Source organism: Haliotis rufescens, unplaced genomic scaffold, assembly GCF_023055435.1.
Source record: "Haliotis rufescens isolate VD_foot unplaced genomic scaffold, xgHalRufe1.0.p SCAF_11, whole genome shotgun sequence".
Classification (NCBI taxonomy): Eukaryota; Metazoa; Mollusca; class Gastropoda; order Lepetellida; family Haliotidae; genus Haliotis; species Haliotis rufescens.
The window spans coordinates 36,385,549-36,401,216 of record NW_025963791.1 but is presented as its reverse complement, the minus strand read 5'-3'; the positions used below and the strand labels follow the sequence as shown (position 1 = coordinate 36,401,216).

Genomic DNA, 15,668 nt, shown 5'->3' with positions numbered 1-15,668 from the left:
TGGTGGCATAAACACATACCGCAATGATTTGGATGGCTGACAATAAACCTTCTTAAACGTTTCTAATCCTTTATGTACGTTCTAATGGATATCAATACAACATCAGTACAGAAAGGTGATGATATATCAGTTAGTGTGAAATGTGTACTACCTTGTGTATATTTGTTTGTTTGTTGTTTAACGCCGCACTCAGCACTATTCCAGCTATATGACGACGGTCTGTAAATAATCGAGTCTGGACCAGACAATCCAGTGACTGACAACATGTGCATCGATCAACGCAATTGGGATCGATGACATGCATCAACCAAGTCAGCGAGCCTGACCACCCGATCCCGTTAGTCGCCTCTTACGACAAGCAAAGTCGCCTTTTATGGCATGCATGTGTTGCTGAAGACCTATTCCATCCCGGGTCTTCACGGGCCTCTTGTGTATATAATGTATATATTAAGTAATAGTAACTGTATATTAGTTAATAGGTATCTGTATTAGTTCTGGCATAATATTCTCTGTGAATGTTCCCAAGAGTTACGGCGGGGATGGAAGGGGTGGTTGTGGGTGAACAAACCTGATTGAAGTATTCACTCCCGGCGTTCGCTTCTTTGTTAATGAAGAACTGCTACAAACTATATACTGAACAAATGAACGTATGGATACCCAGGCAGTGGTCATTTAATAAACCCCAACAGAGAACAGGGTTACATTTTATATCCCTTTGACACCGATTGAACCTAACATCAAACATTGTTAGTTGTAAAATCACCTTGAAACACCGGCACACATACTGAAAATCTGGACAATACATAGAAGCCACAACCAAAAACAAAAAGAAACAGACATTTGTGTTTGTTTAATTTTCATGTAAATAGAAAATTAAAACACTAAAAGCAAACATTTTCCAAAATATTTGTTCTAAAAGCTTCCAATAAAGCTAATAACACCTTGCCAGAAAGAAGAATCTTGCACAAGAATGTGTTTGCAGTGCCATCCCATCTCCTCCAAATGGGTTACTCTCGTGTGAATGTTAGAATGTGTTCCAAGCAAGTTGCTAGTCGTAAGAGGCAAGCAAATGGACCGGGCGGTTAGGCTTGGTGACTTGGATGATTACATGTACCCAGACGGTATGGATCGTTACAAACAATATCAATCACTTGGTTGTCTGGTCAAGACAAGATGTTTTACAGGGCGCCGTCATTTAGCTGATATACATTGGGGTTGAGCAACAACCACACCACTGGGTTAGGCATAGGTCTATCAAAATGATTGATTATTGTATGTTATACTGATTGGATTGTAAAGTATGATCGTATTCATTTTGTTTTCATCCCGTTCACCTCAAAGCCTAACGGGATCGGGTGGTCAGGCTCGCTGACTTGGTTGAAACATGTCATCGATCCGAAATGCGTGGATCGATGATCATGTTATCAATTACTGGATGGTCCAGACTCGATTTTTACAGACCGCCGTCAAATAGCTGGAATAGTGCTGAATGCGGCGTAAAACAACAAACCAACCAACCAACCTCAAAGCCACTAAACTGTTCCTCTCGAAGTACATTAAATCCTGCATCGTGACTGCTACACGTTGTAAATATAATCGCCGACCAGGCTTGTATGAGTTCATATTTGTGTAAATATCTGGGGTAAAAATAATCTACCCCTGACGTGATCAAGTGTTTGTATGCAAAAAGTGCACAAACCTGAACATCACTTCAAGTTTGTTACATTCGTCCGTACGACACAGACCAGTGTAGGCATCACAAATCATCTGTCTGTCTGTCTGTCTGTACTATCATATGTTGTTCTCCTGTGTATAATTGTACGTGGTTAAACTTAGTAATTAAGGGAAAATCGGGCCCATTAAGACGTTTGTAATGATACACTGTACTTTTATAAACTACTTCGAATCGGCTACTTACACATGACAAGCAAACTTCGATTAAACAGATACCGAAAAAGATTATCATTGGGATTACCATATGATTTACACACATTTTCAAAAGCAGTGGTATTCTGTGAGTGAAGCTTAGTTGACCCTACATATATTTCTCTTATTTGATGCAACGAAAACCTTTCATGATACAGTACATTCATTAACATTGTTTCAGGATTCATGGTCCTGCATTGAACAACGATTGACGTCAGAAAAACAACATTTGATGATACGTGTACACGGTTTACTTACTGGATATATTGGCTGTAAATTACTATGATTCGGAATTTCTCCAACGGAAAACACTGTTATGTAATATGCAATTCGATTAGGACTCTTTGGATGGGATGTATAACTGTCATATCCGTTTGTGGTAGCGCAGTCTCAAATGTTAAAGATATCACCTCTTTAGTGAATGAGTTACAATTTAACGTGGTATCGGCATTATTTTAGCCATATAAGGACGAGAATAAGTTAATATAATTGTGTCACGAATACAAAGTTGTATTTAAAAACAAATTTGTCAAATATATTTGGGCAGAAAAATAATATCTGCAACAGTTTAAAACACGGGCTTTAAGCCACCTCGCTGAGGATCATGGGGACTTACAGTGTCACAGCTTCCTCAGCCCACTCATACTTGAAATTTTTGTCTGTTGTTTAAAAATTGAGTTATGAACTGTGGTAATCTGCCCCTCAATCCAAATTCATACAAATGTATTAAAATACCAAGTTTCTAGGTCGAAAAGTTTGATACAGTATGTCGTTTGTTGACAATAGAATTTTTTATAAATCATTCTAAACGCACCAGATGGTCAATGATACGTCTATTTTTACGGAAAGCACACTGGACGTCATTCGGGAGGTTACCGGTCTCCAACTGCGAGACTAATAGATTATTGACAATGCGCTCCTTGGTTTTACAAACACAGTTACTTAATGACATGGGATGGTTATTGGATGGACCTATATGATCCCGTACACGCTCTGATATAGGAATGATAATGGCATTGTTTTACGAAGGAAGGAAATGTCCGGTTGTCCATATTTCATCAAATATATTAAGTAGTGTTTCCAAACAAGCGTTTCAGGAGCTGATAATGTGTCGTCTGCTCCTGCTGCGGTGTCATGAGCTTGCCCTAGGGCAGTGTGCTATTCATGGAGTGAAAATGTTACATTATAGTGCTCACCATTATCAGAATAAAAATGACCTTTTTCATTTCCTGTTGTTTTTTAAACCTCTGAAATTGAGGGTTTATTATAATGGTTTCCTAAAGTTTCACCAAATTTGTTGGCTTTTTTTAGATTTAGTAGTCAATATTGTGTATTACCATTTTTGTGATGGTGAACTCCAGGTTTTGATCTTTTGCTGTCTATCTTTTGAATTTTGTAGGAATTAATTTTAGATAAATATTGTTTTCTGGGATTGAGTTTATTGTGTTAAAAAATGCGTCTCTTGGCGCTTGTGAAGTTAACATCATTTAGGTTGTGTAGGGAAGGATGTCGGCGGAAATATTTCTCAGCTTTCTTCCTATTTTTTCCAGCTTGTTTACAATCATGATCAAACGATGTTTTACGTATATGAAGGTTTTCAGAGGACTAAGGGATGCTTTCGTCTCAAATAGAATTTAATTGATCTGAAAATAGTTGCATAGGATGAGGACCATTCCTGAAACTGTCAGCTTTTAGTTTTACTGTACGTCGTGTTTGGAACAAAGACCAACTGGGCTTTGTAAAGTTCCACCTTGTTGAAGATGGTTCTTCAGCGGGATTGATAGTTGTAAGTATTGTTGGAAAATGGCCACTTCCACAAAGGTCATCATTGACTGACCATTCAAATTCATATAAATATTTGAATCTGTCAGTGAAAGATCAAGGGAATTGTATGTGTCAGTAGCAGGATGATCGCCAGCTTGGACCCTCGCAATTCACAACCCAACACAGGTATTCCAATATACTTGTAGCTTTACTTCTCAGTAATGGCCAAACAACATGTGAAGAGAAGACGAAACAAACCAAGGGAGGTAACTCTCCCACTACCTAGGCAGTCTGCCGCTAAACATAAACAACGGTCGCCAACCACACTGGCGGATGATAGATGTACATTTTTGGGGAATAAAGCAATTTAACATTTCTGCATTAACATAAAAAGGCCATTTCATTAAAAAAAGATTCAATATTTGTCCCTCGGCAAGACAAACATCACTTTCCGGGTATCTTCATGGGGGCGCATTTAGCAAGCGCCAGGTGCTGAGATCGTATCCCGGTGGTGACCTGGTTGTCATTCAGTCTTGGGACCAACAATGTTTATAGGTCTTTACAGTGTTGTTACTACACCTAGAGTACAGTACATACACCCTGTACCCTCTTGTCCTCTGTAAGTGAGTATGGTTTTACGCCGCTTTTAGCAATATTCCAGCAATATCACCGCGGGGACACCAGTAATGGGCTTCACACAGTGTACCTATGTGGGGCATAGTGTTAAACAGGACTCTGTAAGAAAACGTAAAACGTCTGGTTTAATGCATATAGCGACGTTTCGATGTAGACTGTTACACTTTTATGGAGCTGAGTGATATGGTCATATGATATATTTTTTACTCAGGACAACTCAGGACAACCCCAGTGCCCCAACTCTATGACTAGATTTAATATTCTTCATTTCCTCCTCCATTTAATTGAGAGGTAAGGGTTTATAAATGAAATAGTTTAAATGTATGTATGTTTGTAGTCATGGTCATCAGACTCGCTAAGTGCACTTCAAGCCATCAGCGCCAGAATTTCAAACTCCAGTCCAAACACAGTCAATAATATTCTGTACGACTATCGGACCAAGGGCAACAGGTGGAGCTGTGTTGGATGCCGTCTCACATAGCTATTCATGGAAATGAAAAAGCAGACACACTGGCGAAGCTTGCTCCAGACAAAGCGGAGATACAGCCTATCCCCTTCAGTGAACTAGAGATAAAAAGCAAAATCAAAGCCACCATAGCCCAAATATGTCAAGCCCACTGGGACGCAAGTAAGATCGGCAGATGGCTATTCAATCCAAGATCAACCAAAAGCCATACTCATACTCCAATAAAAGGAATGTTGAAATAGCCATTGGAAATTTGAATTGATTTTGTTTGTGTTGTACATGTATATATCATGAAATAAACTATCAAACATGTAGGTTTTCTCTTTGAATTGATTTTGAACCTAATCGGTTAACGGCCATTTGTTACACCTGACCACTTGTCAGAGGGGTACAAAAAGTACGTGATCTAGACTACCAGTTGCCGGATTTTCTTTTTTTTGTGAAAGCCTCGGTGACTGAGTTGGTTAGATCACTGACTTTGTGTGCTGGTGCCTCACTCTTGCAGTGTGTGTTCGAATCCCGGACGGGACTGAAGCCTATAAAGAACGAGAATTTGTACTTTACTGATAAAGTGTTATCCCAAATATAACATTTGTTAAATCGGTCAGATTTAACAATAAAGTTACGGTACAGTTCTTCCGTTTACAGTGTTATGAAAACTAACTTATGCACCAGTGATTGGAGGGGTAATAAGCTGACATCCTCAGAAACAAAGTAGACCGGTGTCATATTAATTTGTTTATAAAAACTAACACATATAATGAGAGGTTTCCACAAAACCACAATCACAATATTTACTTAACCTCTCCGATAGTGGTATAGAAGTCATGGAATATATCGCTGTCTCAACAAACAAAGGTAAAATTCCAATCTAAACTTGGCTGAAATACGCCGATCGTCTCTGTAAAAAAATGTTTTTGACGTAGAAATCAACAGCGGTACAAACACTTATATTTTCTGTAAGTAGATAACTTATTTTCATTTACATTACCCTTATCATTCCAAAGCAAAGTGTGCCAATTAGCTGTGTCATCCTGAAGTAAAAGGTTTAAAATATACCATACACAGCGTGTATCGCCCCATCTAATTTTACAGTGAGTACAACTATACTGACTCAAAAGGTTAATTAGTTTGCTATCCCAAGAGGTAGTGAAGCATCCTCACATCCCGAATAATATTAGCCAGGCAATCTTGCTGCACAGACTTAAGTCTGATAAGATATCTGAAACATTCTATTTTCTGTGTGACCGAAACTTAACACCAGCCCATGCCCCCTCCACTTGCATGAACAGGTGCATATATATACTTAATCAAGAAACCTTCTGGCAGTCTTATTCTGCACAACTCCAATGTCTTTAAACTTAGTAAGCCCCATATACTTGCACCATAAAATAAAGCTTGTTCAACTGGTTAATAGTCTGACCAGATGTTTTGCAGAAATCTGTTTACTGAAAGGAAAGAAGTTAGTTAATCCTTGGCTATGAACTCCTTTGAGTGTAAATATGTAATCTTTTTGTTTTCATTACTAGTAAACCACGCCTTCGGCATGATCAGTGGTTTAATGTTTTATAATGTAATTTGAAAAGTAACTGAAAGACATTAGCGAGAATACGCAGCAGATGGGGAATCTAAGCTTCTTAATAATTGTTGTTTTAGTCCAAGAGTACTTCCCTTATTTACTACTAACCTACTCCTGAGCATGATATTTTAAATTATTCGGCTTTATCTTAAGTTTTAATTGTATAAACAAGGGACGGGTCTGCATGTTTGTAATTAATGCATGAGTTGATTAAATTAGAAGCTAATGTTTATCAAAGCCTAGATCACGACATAAATATGTTTCGGTCGTATGAAGCCAATCACCTTCCAACTCAGGGCTACCTAGGCCAGCGGCCACCTCTGTCACATCGTCACATCTTACACAGACCATGCATATGTTTCACATCTTTGGATGTGTCAACACATTCAGATAACCATACGTCATGAAATGTTTAACTTTCGTTGAGAAAATCCTAAAAATCTCATTTATTCTGCGTATTTATTCTCCACATCCTCTCATCGAAGCCTTACCGACAGCTAGTGGTACGGTCACTTTGACGTGTGAAGCTATATTGCCATGCGTCTCACTGTCGCCATTGTACGAATATATCTATACAATTATGCAAAACCATATGTATAGCGCATGGAAAGGCTTCTTATAGGCTCGTCTGTTCTTATTTCAGTAAAAGTGCGTTTGTTTACCAACAAGAGAAAAGTCCGGTCACGTGATAAGCCAACATCGGTGTGAGCGGAAACGGAATAAGGCGAACAGAGCCGAGTAAGCGCGAGGGTAATCGGCTGCTGTTTACCAAAAAAGGCTTCAGAACGGTCACTCAGTCACTTTCCACACCTTTAGTAAACTGTTATCTGCAAAATCACAGTTCATTTTGAAGCTTGTTGACTTATATTAAGCTGAGGTCATATTGGTTTCCACGTCGATTGCATCAGAACAAGATTATTCGCGTATACCGTACAAGCCGACAGGTCACCACAAATCAAATACAACAATTTCCAGTGATTTTATAGAGAAAGAGAAACTGGTTTTCTCAAGGTGCCCCATGAGACACGTCCATTAAAAACATATTAATGCATACATAAAACATACAATGGCACATCTACACTGTCAGCTGTTTACACATCCAAACAACCTACAACACAAACATCCATACACCATCCATTAACTACCCACATATACACACAGCATTGACCATACATTTACAACCTACACATATACACAGCAAAGACCTTTCATTCACTACCAGTACATACACACAGCAAGACCATACATTCACAACCTACACATATACAGCACAGACCTTTCATTCACTACCAATACATACAAACAGCAAAGACCTTACATTCACTATCCATATATACACACAGCACAGAACATTCATTCACTAACTACACAAACACAACATAGACCTTACATTCACTTCCTACACATACACAACATAGACCTTACATTCACTAACTACACATGTACACATCATAGACAATAGATAAACTAACTACACTGGCACACAGCATAGATAATACATTCACTAACTACACTTGCACACAGCATACACCATACATTCACTACCCATACTAACACACAGTGTAGGCAATACATTCACTACCTGCACATTCAACAGCATTGACCTTAGATTCACTACCTAAACATACAAACATCATATACCTTACATTCACTATCCACATATACACACAACCCAGAACATTCATTTTACCTACATATACACACAGCAAAGATCATACATTCACTACCTACACATACACACAGCATATACCTTACATTCACTGTCCACATATACATACAGCAAAGACCATACATTCACTACCTTAACAGACACACAGCATAGACCTTACATTCACTATCCACATATACACACAACACAGAACATTCATTTTACCTACATATACACACAGCAAAGGCCATACATTCACCACCTAAACATACACACAGCATAGACCTTACATTCACTATCCACATATACACACAACACAGAACATTCATTTTACCTACATATACACACAGCAAAGACCATACATTCACTACCTACACATACACACAGCATAGACCTTACATTCACTATCCACATATACACACAACACAGAACATTCATTTTACCTACATATACACACAGCAAAGACAATACATTCACTACCTTAACAGACACACAGCATAGACCTTACATTCACTATCCAAATATACACACAACACAGAACATATATGTTACCCACATACACTCTCCAAAACAAGAAACGCATAGATAGATTTTTAGTAAATTTATTGTACCTAATATAGTCGATATATATAATTTAATATCATGGATACAAAAAAGAATTTTGGAGCTCGATATTCACATGTTGTCGTTGTACAAAGGCATTGAAAACTGTTCATTGTTATGTCACATAAGGCCACAATGTGGCGCTGAACTCAGTATCTGGTGTGACCGCCCCGCGCAGCAATCACGGCTCTGCATCTCCTTCACACTGACTGGATAAGTGTACGAATTCTGTCCTGCGGAATTCTGCGCCATTCTGCTTGTAACGCGTTGGCCAGTTGTGGGAGTGTCTGCAGAGTGTTCTGACGTTGACGTACACGTCGATCGAGCTCATCCAAGTGGTGTTCGATTGGGTTGAGATATGGAGATCTCGACGGCCAGGGCAGAACGTTGATGTTGGCATTATGAAGGCAGTCTACCTTGACACGAGTTGTGTGCGGTGGAGCGTTGTCCTGTTGAAATAGCTCCCTCTGGTGGTCAATGATAGGAAGAAGGTGAGGTGGAAGAATTTGTTTCATGTAGCGATTTGCTGTCAAATTTCCCTGAACCACAACAAGTGAGATCTCGTGGTGTAGGATATGCCCCCCCTACACCATGACACTACCGCCACTGAAAGTGTCGAATTCACGTACACAATGTAGGGCAAAACGTTCAGTTCGACGACGATAAACACGTTGTCTTCCATCTCGCCGGTGAAGAAGAAATCGTGATTCATCGCTAAACCACACTCGTCTCAGGCGTCAAATCGAGCTGGGGTGGACCTTGAAGTGGCGTGCAACAGAAGACTGCGATTCCCCTCTTTGGATACGTCATATATCGATGTTCCGATCGGCAGCGCTGAGTCTCGGCATTTTCGAACTTGAAAAATGTTGACAATTGAATGACAAGTTATTAGCTTATGCTTGCCTTTTTATAGCCACTACCACGAGTGACGCATGCCATAACTTGCACGTGCATTTTGCTTTACTGTTTTCCTCCATGACATTTTTGAACAAGTGTGAAAACAATGCCGTTTAAGACATTGCAAATCGACAATGGCTGCGTTTTGACGCACCGTTTGTCGAATATCAGGCCACCAACATTTTCCAATAACATATATCCAATTCATATACCTGATTGTTTGTGTAGTCAGGTTCAATGAACTGCATACTACCTGTGCGTTTCTCTTTTTTAAGAGTGTATACACACAGCACAAAAAGTACACTGAGTACCCATATATATACACAGCATGGACCATACACCCATTATCTATACATACGCACAGATACATACAGATCATACATTCACAACAAACATAAATACACAACATAAACAATACATTCTATACCCACATATACATAGAGCATATACCATACATTCACAACCCAAAATATACACATAGCATAGTCAATACGTTCACAACCTACATATACACACATCATTGATGACACACTAGCTACCCACACATACCGGCCTCCAGTTTACAGACACTACCACACGTTACCGCACCTCCCTTCTCCACACATCACCTACAGACCTATCACAACCACACCTTCATACATGTATCCACTATCAGCTTTCACCGGACCCGTGAAGATTCCGGGGTAGAATAGGTCTTCAGCAACCCATGCTTGCCGTAAAAGGCTACTATGCTTGACGTAAAAGGCGACTAACGGGATCGGGTGGTCAGGCTCGCTGACTTGGTTGATGCATGTCATCGATCCCAATCGCGCGGATCGATGCTCATGATGTCAATCACTGGATTGTCTGGTCCAGACTCGATTATTTACAGACAGCCGTCATATAGCTGGAATATTGCTGAGTGCGGCGTTAAACAACAAACAAACAAACAAAACAAACAAAACAAACTTTCACCGCCTGTGTAATCCGCTGTGTTGGCGGCATGACGTACAAACCGGCAGCTCAGCAAAAAACAGTTTCAACACTTTCACGTAATTATAATAAAGATGTCACCGTCAGTGCAATCACCCCCGTCCGCTTATCCGCTATGTGCATTAGAGCATGTCTACTCGCATACCGTGAAACGCGCCAGGAAAAGTACCAGACGCCTCAATCACTTACCTTATAATATCAGTGCAATTAGAGTACTAATTAAAAGTCAAGGGCAAATTCCAGTAATTGTTACACTCCACAATATCAGTTTTATTTGAAACTTGCTAATAATATTGGTCGACAACATTTTTTACATGCAGAACAATTATATAACAATAAATAGCAAGTATCTCCCTTTACCAATATAAACAAAGAAAAACAATTTTGGAAACATCATTTTTGTGAAATTATTTTTCGTTTGTTTTTCTCATATTTACAATTGTGTAGGCTTCGGATATCTTATCAATACGAAATTGATTAGTCTTTGGGATACAAGCTTGTATAGCCGCAGTGCAATTAATTTATTTCACAGATGAAGCAAATCACACAGAAAAGTTTTAGTACAAATGCTAAGAAGCACAAACGGTTGCTAACGGCAACATCAGAACAGTTAGATGCGTATACATAAAATACTCCATCTATAGAAGTAAGAAGCGACTAAACCCTTTCAATATCAAATAGAAATCTCTGCATAAAGTCCATAGTACGATTACGACTATATCATAAGCATTTGTTTATGAATCACTATCAAATAGTGATATAACCAGGTATTCGCGAAAAGGTGCGGATCCTGCGCTACCGGTGCACCCGTCACAAACACATGCAAAGGCAAGTCATTTGTCCACCTGAAAAAACACCAATGGGAATATGGAATTGCATCGGACATCATTTTTGTCAATGATGCGTCAAATTTGGAAATGCCTCAAAATGTTACGTAGATCTTATCAACGAGGAAGTCCAGCATTTCACCCGTGAAAATTCGGGGTAGAGTAGGTCTTCAGTAACTCAAGCTTGCCGTAAAAGGCGACAATGCTTGTCGTAAGAGGCGACTAACGGGATCGGGTGGTCAGGCTCGCTGACTTGGTTGATGCATGTCATCGATCCCAATTGCGTGGATCGATGCTCATGATGTCTATCACTGGATTGTCTGGTCCAGACTCTATTATTTACAGACCGCCGTCATATAGCTGGACTATTGCTGAGTGCGGTGTTAAACAGCAAACCAAGCCAAACCAGCATTTCACATATCGTTTTCTCAGTAAACTTAAGATGGCATTTGCTTTTATTTTTTGAATATAAATACGTAACTGTATCTGCGGTCACCACGTTTTGTAACAAAAGCCCCATGGATCAAGGAATGAAGTTGTTCCTTAAGGTTTTCATGTGGGATAGTGGTGTACAAAGTCGAAAAATCAAATGTTTTGACATAATGGAATTTGGTTCTTTTCTGAGACTGCAAAAAGTCAAGCAAATCCTTTGAGTTTGAGAATCCATATGGTATTAATTCCACTTGTCTCAAATACCTAAATTTTAAAACATACATTTAAATTAGCCTGCCATCTCTAAAAGGAGTAGGGGTCAGATAGAAATTGACTGTCAAACCAACTAAACTCCTAACATGAATTGAGCGCATTTACGATTTTGAACCCTAGAGATATCATACCAAACGCCGTTATGAAGTTGTCGTAAGCCCTTACTCAGCCACAGTTCGCGAACCTTTACATAAATGCAAACGGCTCATTGTATCTAGTACTTGCAAAAGCCATATTAGTACTACTTTACCTGTACCATTAGAAGACCTGGTTCGATTGTTAGTAAAATACATTACTGATAACCGACATTGATGTTTGCCAAGGATTATTTAACAGATTGCTGTCGGCGACTATTCATGGTTGCATGGTCTTCTCTGGGCGATGATTAAATCAAAACGAAGTACTAATGTTGCAACTAATACTGCTATGCCTGTTAGTAGTAATTAAAATCTGATCCTGAACCAGAAGATTGGATTTCACAAAATAGATTGGATAAACCCGTAGTAACGAGGTATTTAAACCAGCACACGATTAATAATAATTTAATCCCTCTCGTATAACCGAAATGGTATACATAAGAACTGATACATAAAACAATCGATTCTCTGACATTAATGATCTATCTAAGTCATGTTTCATTCTCCCTGTTGCTTTGAGAGGTATCCTTCGACACTTGATACTCCAACGGATATAAAAGATTACCACAAAAAACAATCTTTGGTGAAAAGAGACGAGGACCTGATATAATCGTGCGCACTTCCACCTAACATTTATCTTAATTTACTTTATTTTAGATTAAACCTTTTAAGTCTGCAGACCAAGAACTGTTTTACTAAAAAACAACTTAAAAGAGTAATACGGTTAGTTCTGTGGCTTTTTCGTTTTGGGAATGATTGGTTTTAGCCTTACAAAGTATTTTTGTAATTGACATGCCTCTTTTGTCATTCATGTATTTATGTTAAAACTAGATCTTATCGGTGTTTCTTCATTGACTGCAAGAACATATATTCTTGCCGCCGTTATAACAAATACATTTTACATCCATTTTATCGAAAGCAGGAATTCTACTAGTGTCTGGGATCAAAGCAGAGTTTATTCTTTTTGCTGAATATTGATTGAAAAACATGTGATTTTAGATATTGTTTTTATCCAACTATGCGTATTCTTGGCAACGTCCATCTCTCGTAATCATGCCCTTGTGCATTTTCGTTTCGTTTCTACGTTACCTTAAGAATGCTTACATCGCAAAGTTAAAGAACTGAAACTGGAACTGAAGCAAAATCGATTCTAAGTCTATATTCAAGTTGCGCAACCAGACTGACAGTGTATATGTATGGGAAGGAGTGAGTGAGTATAGTTTTACGCTTTTTTAGCAATATTCCAGCAATATAACGGCGGGGGACACCAGACATGGGCTTCACACATTGTACCCTTGTCGGGAACTTGTACCGCCAATACAACCCGTTTATTTGTTGCGATATGTACACGTGTTGGAAATATTAGCGACATAAAAACAGTACAGGCATAAAACATTTTCTGTCACATATAACATAATCCTTACATAAGATGCCAATGTGGTAGTGGTATCCAACATTAAAGATGGACCATTGTCAGCTCCTTTTTCATCACGGATAAATACGATTTGTATGACATAACTGTGTTTTCTACCATTTCATTTGAAAATGTGCTACAGTAATATATCAGCGAAGTGTTCTAATTATAACAGAGGACCAACATGGAACAACCCAATCTCAGCACTGTGATTTAAACACAAGTGGACGTAATCGGATAAGGGTAGTTGCCATGTTAAATATAAATTTCAAGATGCTATAAAGCTTCTTCATGCCACACTCGCCCATGGCTAGAGCTATGACCTCGTTGATGCTTGTTAGGCACACCTCGCCGTTGAACATGTTTCCGAAACCCCCTCTTTATCGGAAAGGACATCGTGGTACGTATAATTAAACAGACTCCTGTGGCACATCTGGTAATTTATCTAATCTTCGCGAAATAGTTTGACTCATTATCTCACCTTATTATCTCGGTCCGTCGTTGAATGTTACCCTTTGGACATCACCTCTGAAACTACAAGGCCTTGTATGATAGAAGAAACTGTGTACTTGATCTGTAAGATGTGCTCACAGAATTCCAATCTGACTTCGACACGACAGCCATTCATTTATGTCCATAACTCAGTCATTCCTGCATTTATTATCATGAAATTTGATAATTATGTGGTTACTATGTGCAACATTTCTGCTTAATATGCCTTGCGGTATCAGTACAGATATCAAATTGTAATAGTAGACTTATGGGTATATGTGTAATTAAAAGGTCGTATGCGTCGATGGGTCCAAACTCAAACGATTCGACAAAACGTTATGCACTCATAAGTTAGACATAGACTAACTGCCAGTGGTAACTGATTACAAATTGAATGATCGATTATTGCATACATCATTTTATCAAGTTTATACTTCCAACCAAAACCAAACAATAATGTCATGTTGTCGTAACAAATGTTTAGTGTTTTACTCAGCTGTACCTACATATAAATCAATACTGTTTCTAAGAATCTTGAAATTCATCAAGTCGGAAATTGATTGCAAACAACTTCAAACAGGAAAAGGCAAATAGTCTTATGATTCAGCGAGTGATGATTAAGTCTGCTCTTTGAGAGTTTACAGCAATACTCTACCGACAAGAAAGAGATCCACTGAATCCAATTCCCCCATGAATATTACGAATCTCACCTGGCTCGATCTGGCAACACACTTTGGCGAAAATAATTTGAAGAAAAAAAGGGCAACAAATGAAACATAAAGAACACCACAATCATGTATGGGGAAGGGGTAGGGTGGCGATATGTGCACTGTGTCTCTGAAGTTTCGCCCTGATTATGATCCAAGATCAAAAACTTTATACTCGTGCTCGTGGCTATGATCTGAACATCACTCTACTGATTGCACCCAACACCCACATATACTCGTGCTATTATTCAAAACGGCGTTAAGCGCAACACATATACGCCACATTCTTGTGTTAATGTCCGAGTGTAATGTTACGACTACCGAATGCAAATGCTGAAGTAAACGAATTATGTCAGCAGTAATAGTGTAGTGCACAACAGGTCATATCTTACGTTGCATATATATGGGCCTGGAGAAGCACCTGTTTTAACATTGCACACATTTACATCCACTTCTTTTGTTAAGGTGTTTGAAATTGTCATCTCTGTCTTTTTTGTTACTTGATTACTCGCCCACTGAATTTACCAATGCTTAATAATAATCAGCTGGTATTTCACAGTGTTTAATGCCAAAGCACGTGCTTATGTACTGCCGGAACTAGTTTCACTTACACATAAGGTGGCCTTATTCATAACATTGCGTGTAGTGATGGTGGATCACTGAGAGGAGCTTATGCAGAATCGATGACCCCAGCAACACTGTTGCAAGGCTGACGTCACAGAGCATTGTTTCGCCTGTGTATCGTGCAACAAAATGTCACAAATTACGTCATAGGCTATTGTGACATGTTCGTAAACTTTGTGATGCTGAATTCTAAAGGCAGACCGTTGAATTGTATAAAAGTAATACGTGACAACATATAACTATAATGTGTTTGAAGTTGCATGTTTATGTA

The 15,668-nt window shown here is 38.8% G+C and overlaps 1 protein-coding gene across 1 annotated transcript in view; it reads right to left on the bottom strand.

Moving 5' to 3' along the window:
• Nucleotides 1-15,668, bottom strand: part of LOC124152279 (parapinopsin-like) — a 56,464-nt gene that overhangs the window by 9,389 nt on the left and 31,407 nt on the right. The window lies entirely within an intron of this gene.